Raw genomic sequence first — 7,761 nt, forward strand, 5'->3', positions numbered from 1 at the left:
TTTTTCATACGTGCATGGCCAGAGTCTTATTTCAGTTACACCAGAGCATATTTGTACTATCTAAGGAGTAAATCTGTAGTAGTAATAAAGTTATCGTGGAGTAAATCACTAGTATCTCTGGATTAACTGTCTAATAATTTTGTTCAAACTATTGAGTCATTCTGAAGAACCTCTGGAGCAATTCTGTACTAATTTTGCAGGATATATACAGTGTAGCCCAGATCCTCAAAGCTATTTAGGTCCCTAACTCCCATTGATTTCAACAGCAGTAAGGAGCCTGGAGTTATTTGAAGATCTGTGCCTAAGAGTGCAGTGTTTCTGTAGTATCTACCGAGTAACTCGTTACTAATTTTGTAAGTATAGGGTCTGTAATGTTGTTTTCTATGTGTAAACTCAGGTTCTGGTCTCATTTACTTTGGTGTAACTCTTCAGTATTTGCTGAGTAACTCTAGATGGAGATAGATGGAGTACCTCCATAGTATCTGTGGAGTAGCGCTGTAGCAGTTACAGCATATCTGAAGAGCAACTCTCTTGTACTTTCCTAATTGCAATGAAATAATTGTGTAGTATTTACAGAGTAACTCTATAGTATCCATGGAGATGACCTGTATGATTTATGGTATACCTCTGGTGTCATTCCAGAGCTAAGCCAGCTCTGAGATGATTATTTATTGGCACGTTTCAGTTAATAGTAACAAGGTTTATGTTACTTTGACTACTCATGACAACACACAGCAGGAAATGTGGCATAGAGGGCATGTGTCAAGGACTAAGTATGTTTTTTCTGGAGTTTCTACCACCCGTAGACTCCCCAGAATGTCCGTGCCCTTGAATACCATGTTTCGCTCTTAGTGCATGTGTTGGAATCTTTCTATTTGCTCCACCCATTCAGCCATAGTCAGCTGAAGGAGGAAAAGATTTGTCTAAATGTGGCTTTTCTTGCTTAGGACCAAACAGAGTTTTGCTGGCAGGTTCATGGGGTACAAACAAATTCCGGCTTAGGTCGAATAAATTCAGTATGGCTAACTCAGCTTCTGTAGCCAGCATGGATTCTGTATTGCAGGAATATGAGCAGTTTGATTTCATGACAAAATGCTTCCATGGGATTTATCAGCCAAAGATCTCAAAGCACTTCATGGATACTGATGTACTGAGCATTTAAAACCCTCCAGGAGGTAAGGAAGTGTCATTAGCTCCTTTATAAATGGGGAAACTGAGGCAAAGAGAGGGGATAGAGCTGTCAAAACATCACACAGAGGGTCTGTGACAAAGCTAGGATTAGAATCCTGGAGTCCAGGCTTCCAGCCCCATCATGCTTGAACTACTAGACCCCACTCCCCTCCCAGAACCAGTGATAGAACCCAGGAGTCCTAGCTCATGGCCTCCATGCTAACAGCTATAGCTCTCTCCCTATTGGCTATTTTAATTTCAATTATGAGGTACATAAATACGTTGTATTATTGTACAATTTATAATTGTATTATTATTACTAAGAGCTGGGAGCTGATTTTTTTTTCAGATGGGCTCCAAAATATCCCCTAGATCAGTGATTTTCAGACTTTTGTCCTGGTGACCCCTCTCACACAGCAAGCCTCTGAGTGCGACCACCCCTAATAAATTAAACACACTTTATAATATATTTAACACCATTATAAATGCTGGAGGCAAAGCAGGATTTTGGGTGGAGGATGACAGCTCGCGACCCCCTCACATAATAACCTCACGACCCTCTGAGGGGTCCTGAGCCCCAGTTTGAGAACCCCTGTCCTAGATCTTCTAAACGCTCCTAGTCCTGAAGTTTGGCCCCTGAGTCTAGCATAAATCAAGCATTTCAAACCAAGAAAGGGGCTGGTTTTGTTCGACCAGAAGGAAAAAGGGAAAGGGTGGTTGGCAGCGCCTCAGGCCGCCACTAGAGGGCAATAAACTACTGAGAAAAAACCTCAGCTGCTTCCACCCAGAGCGGCTAGTGACCGGTGCGTTTTGCAATCGGTCCTGAAACCGGCCTGGCCTCGGGGCTGGGAAACACGGATCGGGACATTCCCCAGCAAGAGAGGGCGTCTTTCTGTCTGTCTTTCCAATTTCCAGCCCAAAGGAAGGAAAAGACACAGCTCCATAATGATTTCTTTCAAACTCGCATCTATCTGTCCTTTGTGGAATTCTCTCTGAGGCTAGGTCTACACTACCCGCCTGAATCGTTGGGTAGAAATCGACCTCTCGGGGATCGATTTATCGCGTCCCGTCGGGACGCGACAATCGATCCCCGAATCGACGGTCTTACTCCACCAGCGAAGGTGGGAGTAAGCGCCGTCGACAGGAAGCCGCAGAGGTCAATTTTGCCACCGTCCCTACGGCGGGGTAAGTCGGCTGCGATACGTCGAATTCAGCTATGCTATTCGCGTAGCTGAATTTGCGTATCTTAAATCGACCCCCCCCCTGTAGTGAAGATGTAGCCTGAGTGACCCGGTTGGTGAGGTGATAAGTTTTCTTGGACCAACATCTGTCGGTGAGAGAGACACATAGGTTGGGCCAATAAAAGATATCACCTCACCCACCTTGTCTCTCTAATATCTTGGGGCCAACACTGGAACAACAACACTACAATCTGTCTAGCTATCTGCCCATACATCCCATGCATACCTCACTATCTGTCCCATATCTACTTATTTATCTATCGATATTGCACGTACCCCTCCTTTTCTCTCTCTCTCTCATATATACTTTATAGATCTATCTGTCCATCCATTCATCCTTCCTAGGTGGAATTAGCTCTCTCTCTCTCTCTCTCTCTGTCCCTCTGTCTCTCTCTCTGTATCCATCCATCTATCCATCCATCTATTGCTCTATGTGGTGTTATCTGTCTCTCTCACCTATCTGTACTTATTTATCTATCCAATTCACACATATCTCTCCCTCTCACATATGTACTTTATCTACCTGTCTATCATCTTACTCTTATATTGTAGTATTTGAAGGAATACTTACCTTGGAAAGTTCCTGGTGCTAATACAATTAATTGAAATCCCATATCACTTTTTATTAATTTTGATCCTATTCCTGTTGGTTTCATTTAAAGCTTTCTTTTGATGCAGAGAGCTGTATAATAATTTTAAAATGTTTGTACTCAGCTCCAAATCATAAAAAAAATTGTTACATATATTTTAAGTGACCTCAGCAATAAAAATATACAGCTCTTTTAAATAAATATGCATTAATAATAACCATATGTATAAAGTAATCTAATTGAATATCAATATATTTGATAATATGTATTAATAATCATGACTATAAAAATCTAAATAATAATGTTAATCTTTTGCAATCGTGTTTCGATTACAATAATATTTATAAATCATTCAAATACTGTTCCAATTCCTTATAAATATTTATTAATAGCAAATGCATTGTTTACAGCTCAATCTACTGTTATTTCAAACTGTTTATATACATTTATTTAAAGCAATCAATGTGTTTATAAAGCAGTCTGACAACACTTCAATCAGTTTCCAAGTGTTTATTAGAAGCAATCATATTATCAGTCAAAGAGCATTTCATTCAGTTCACACACACCCACTAAGAGCAATCAGGGTGTTTAAGACAATCTATTCTCATTTTTTCCTACTTCTACACATTAATTAAGAGCAAACATAATGTTGAAAAGAAATCTAATGATGCAGATCTTTATAAGCATTTATTATTGATAAGAAGAGGAAATGCAAATCTTTATTCTTCTTCTTCTTCTTCTTCTTCTTCTTCTTCTCCCTAGCCCCAACTATATGTGGCTGGCTCTTTTCAGCTTGGAAAAGAGATGACTAAGGGGGATATGATAGAGGTCTAGACAATCATGACTGGTGTGGAGAAAATAAATAAGGAAGTATTATTTACTCCTTCTCTGTACAGAATGTGTGAGAAAAACGAGTTCTCACTCTGAGGTTGGTTGCAACATGCCAGAGGCAGCTTTATTTTCTTTAACACTTCCAAGGGGAGAGTACTCATGGGCAGGTGTTCCCCTCCCGAGGCAGGTCTCCATTAGATAAACAATTAAGGCAAGTATTTATACCTTTTGTGACATACAGTAATGATCAACAACTGCATTTTGTTTATACATATTCCTTCCTGATATTTTACTGTTTTCAGCAGTTCTTGCTACAGTCTGCGTTCCATTCTTATCTAACACAAGGTCAAAACAACTTCTCTTATAGTTCTTTTCCACTCACCCAGGCCCTGCATTAAAGTCTCGCATTATTAAATAGAAGAGTTAGCCTGACGCTTGCTCTTCCTGGAAGACTAAGATGTGTGCACTTTTCCCAACTTTCACAAGAAAAACTAAGGGTCACCAAATGAAATTAATAGGCAGCAAGTTTAAAACAAACAAAAGGAAGTATTTCTTCAACAACAACACACAGTTAACCTGTGGAACTCCTTGCCAGAAGATGTTGGAAAGACCAAGACTATAAGAGGGTTCAAAAAAGAACTAAATTCACGGAGGGTAGGTCCATCAATGGCTATTAGCCAGGATGGGCAGGGAGGTGTCCCTAGCATCTGTTTGCCAGAAGCTGGGAATGGGCAACAGGGGATGGATCACTTGATGATTACCTATTCTGTTCATTCCCTCTGGGGCACCTGGCACTGGCCACTGTTGGAAGACAGGATACTGGGCTAGATGGATCTTTGGTCTGACCAAGTATGGCCATTCTTATGTTCTTATGTTCTAATAACCTGTGTGTTCTGTTATAAACACATATTGGTAATGCTAGTATATTTACAGCCCAATCTAATGTGCCTTCATCTGTTTATACACATTCATTAACAGTATTCTCACTTTTATAGCTCATTAGAAATAAACCTGGATCTCTTCATAAATATAAATCAAGAATTAGGTTGGCATAGCAATCTCATTGAATTTAGATCTCTATGTCAATAAACATGAATTATATGAATTAATAGGTGCAGAGATATCTTAATAACAGCATTTTATTAAATAAATAAATGAATTAAAACAAATTTAAACTAGTACAATTTAGAGCTCATTATTACTGCTTAGATTTCTACATAAATGCATACTTCTCCTTATTATTTGATCTTTACAAACTATAACATCAGATGACAAAGAACATAGACATTAGTACTTGTGCAATTAATAATAATAAATAATTTCTTTTGTGATAGCAAAAAGGACTCAATTGTTATTATTTCAAAGCTAGCTCTGTCTAATTTTCATTCAAGCCAGTTGGGATTATACTAGAAAAGAGCTTTTATTTTTACAGCATCCAAATTGTACTATTTATTTGCTAAATCAAATGCTTTCCAGATGAAAGATTGTTACCAAGTTCAATAAAAAGCAGCCACCAACTCTGATCATTTATATAGAGCAAAAGCTCAGAGAAAAATGAACTTTTAACATTTATATTTCCCATCCACCATGTGGGATAACTGGTCCCTGCAGAGTCACAGATCTCTGTTAATGTTGTTTTATTAATGATCTTTTATTAATAATGGCTAGTTATGAATGTTAATCATTAACTACTAGCTCCTGATGAATGAATTATAACAAATGGCAACAAATCAATTGATAACTGATATTCATTCATTATTTGATAATGGATGGATGGTCATTAACTGATCATTAATCATTAATCCAGAACAATTGGTATTCATGCTGAATAATATGATTGCAACATATTGATGTGATCATTCCCCTCTATTCAGCATTGGTGAGGCCTCGTCTGGAGTACTGTGTCCAGTTTTGGACCCCACACTACAAGGACGTGGAAAAATTGGAAAGAGTCCAGCAGAGGGCAACAAAAATGATTAGGGGGCTGGAGCACATGACTTATGAGGAGAGGCTGAGGCATAGGTGCTGACTCCGTGGGTGCTCCGGGGCTGGAGCACCCAGGGGAAAAAAATGGTGGGTGCTGAACACCCACCGGCAGCCCCCCTATCAGCGCTTCTCCCTCCCTCCCTGCACATCCCTCCCACCACAATCAGCTGTTTGCGGCATGCAGTAGGCTGGGGGGAAAGGGGGAGGGGCGAAGATGTGGCACGTTTGGGGGAGGGGCCAGAACGGGGCGGGAAGATGTGTAGCGGAGGTGGGAAGAGGTGGGGTGGAGGCAGGGTAGGGGTGTGGCCTTGAGGGAAGGGGTGGAGTTGGGGCGGGGCCTGGGGCATAGTTGGTGCTGGTCGAGCACCTCCCGGCACAATGGAAAGTCTGCGCCTGTGGGCTGAGGAAACTGGGATTATTTAGTCTACAGAAGAGAAGAGTGAGGGGGGATTTGATAGCTGCCTTCAACTAACCAAAAGGGGGTTCCAAAGAGGATGGATCTAGACTGTTCTCAGTGGTGGCAGATGACAGAACAAGGAGTAAAGGTCTCAAGTTGCAGTGGGGGAGGTTTAGGTTGGATATTAGGAAAAACTTTTTCACTAGGAGGGTGGTGAAGCATTGGAATGGGTTCCCTAGGGAGGTGGTGGAATCTCCTTCCTTAGAGGTTTTTAAGGTCAGGCTTGACAAAGCCCTGGCTGGAATGATTTAGTTGGGAATTAGGTCCTGCTCTGAGCAGGGAGGGGGGTGGACTAGATGATCTCCTGAGGTCCCTTCGAACCCTGATATTCTATGTTTCTATGATATCTTTCATGTAGGATGCAGAGTTAATTCCAGATTCAGAACGCATCCCTCATAGTAACTTATCCACCCTAATCATTTATAATGTGCAGTTAGTAATTAGCAGCTGGTCGTTAATTATTAGTGAGTAATAATTTTGAAACTTACTGGTCATTAATGATTAGTTTTCTGCTCTCAAGGGTGGTGTGTTGCTAAGCATTGTTTATTATAGTCTTACAAGTATATATTAGAATGATAAGACTCATTAACAAGGATTCACTTTCATTTATTGGTATTAATAGGGGTGGTTAAGGGCATCAGTGTCACAGAGCCGGAAAAGTCCCCGAGGCAAAAATCTCATAAACTCACAAGTCCACAGAGGTTGCACCTGGGATCCAAATTCATCTACTGCTACCAAGGGAGAGAATGTTACCCTCGCTTAGTAGAAGTGACGTTCACATTAATCTGGCTCATCCCAGGGGACAATGCCTAGGAAACCGTCTTCTGTTTAAGACTGAAAAATGTGGAGAGCTCAAATTGTAGGCGATTGCTTCATTTGCTCAATGTATCTGGCACAAATGGCTCCAAATTCAGGCTGGCTGCCTTTCTGGAGCATGCGTGAGTCAAACACAAGTTATCGGGCTCAGTATATGGGGAAATGGGTGAAATTCGCCAGCCCGTGCTATAGAGTGGGTCCAACTGGATGATCTAATGATCCCCTCTCCCCTTAGACTGATGAATCTATGTGAGCAGGGAAATTCAAATCTCAAGATGCCATATTGTCTCAAAGGACTTCATAATAGCTGTGGTAACAATCATTTATAGGAATACATAAAGCGCCAGATCCCCAGATGGTGTCAACTGGTCGTAGCTCCATTGGAGTCAACAAGCCAGTTCCCCGGCTGGTGTCAACCAGGTGTAGTTCCATTGGAGTCAATGGGCCAGATCCCTGCTGGTGTCAATCGGCCGTAGCTCCATTGGAGTCAATGGGCCAGATCCCGGCTGGTGTCAATCGGCCATAGTTCCATTGGAGTCAATAGGCCAGATCCCCAGCTGGAGTCAACCGAAGCTCCGTTGAGATACAGGAGCTCAAGAATTTGGCAGAGGAGTTTTATACAATTTGTCACACAAAGAACACAAACATTTTACCACTGGGGAAAGAGACA

The sequence above is a fragment of the Emys orbicularis genome, chromosome 12 (genome assembly GCF_028017835.1).
Source record: "Emys orbicularis isolate rEmyOrb1 chromosome 12, rEmyOrb1.hap1, whole genome shotgun sequence".
Lineage (NCBI taxonomy): Eukaryota > Metazoa > Chordata > Testudines > Emydidae > Emys > Emys orbicularis.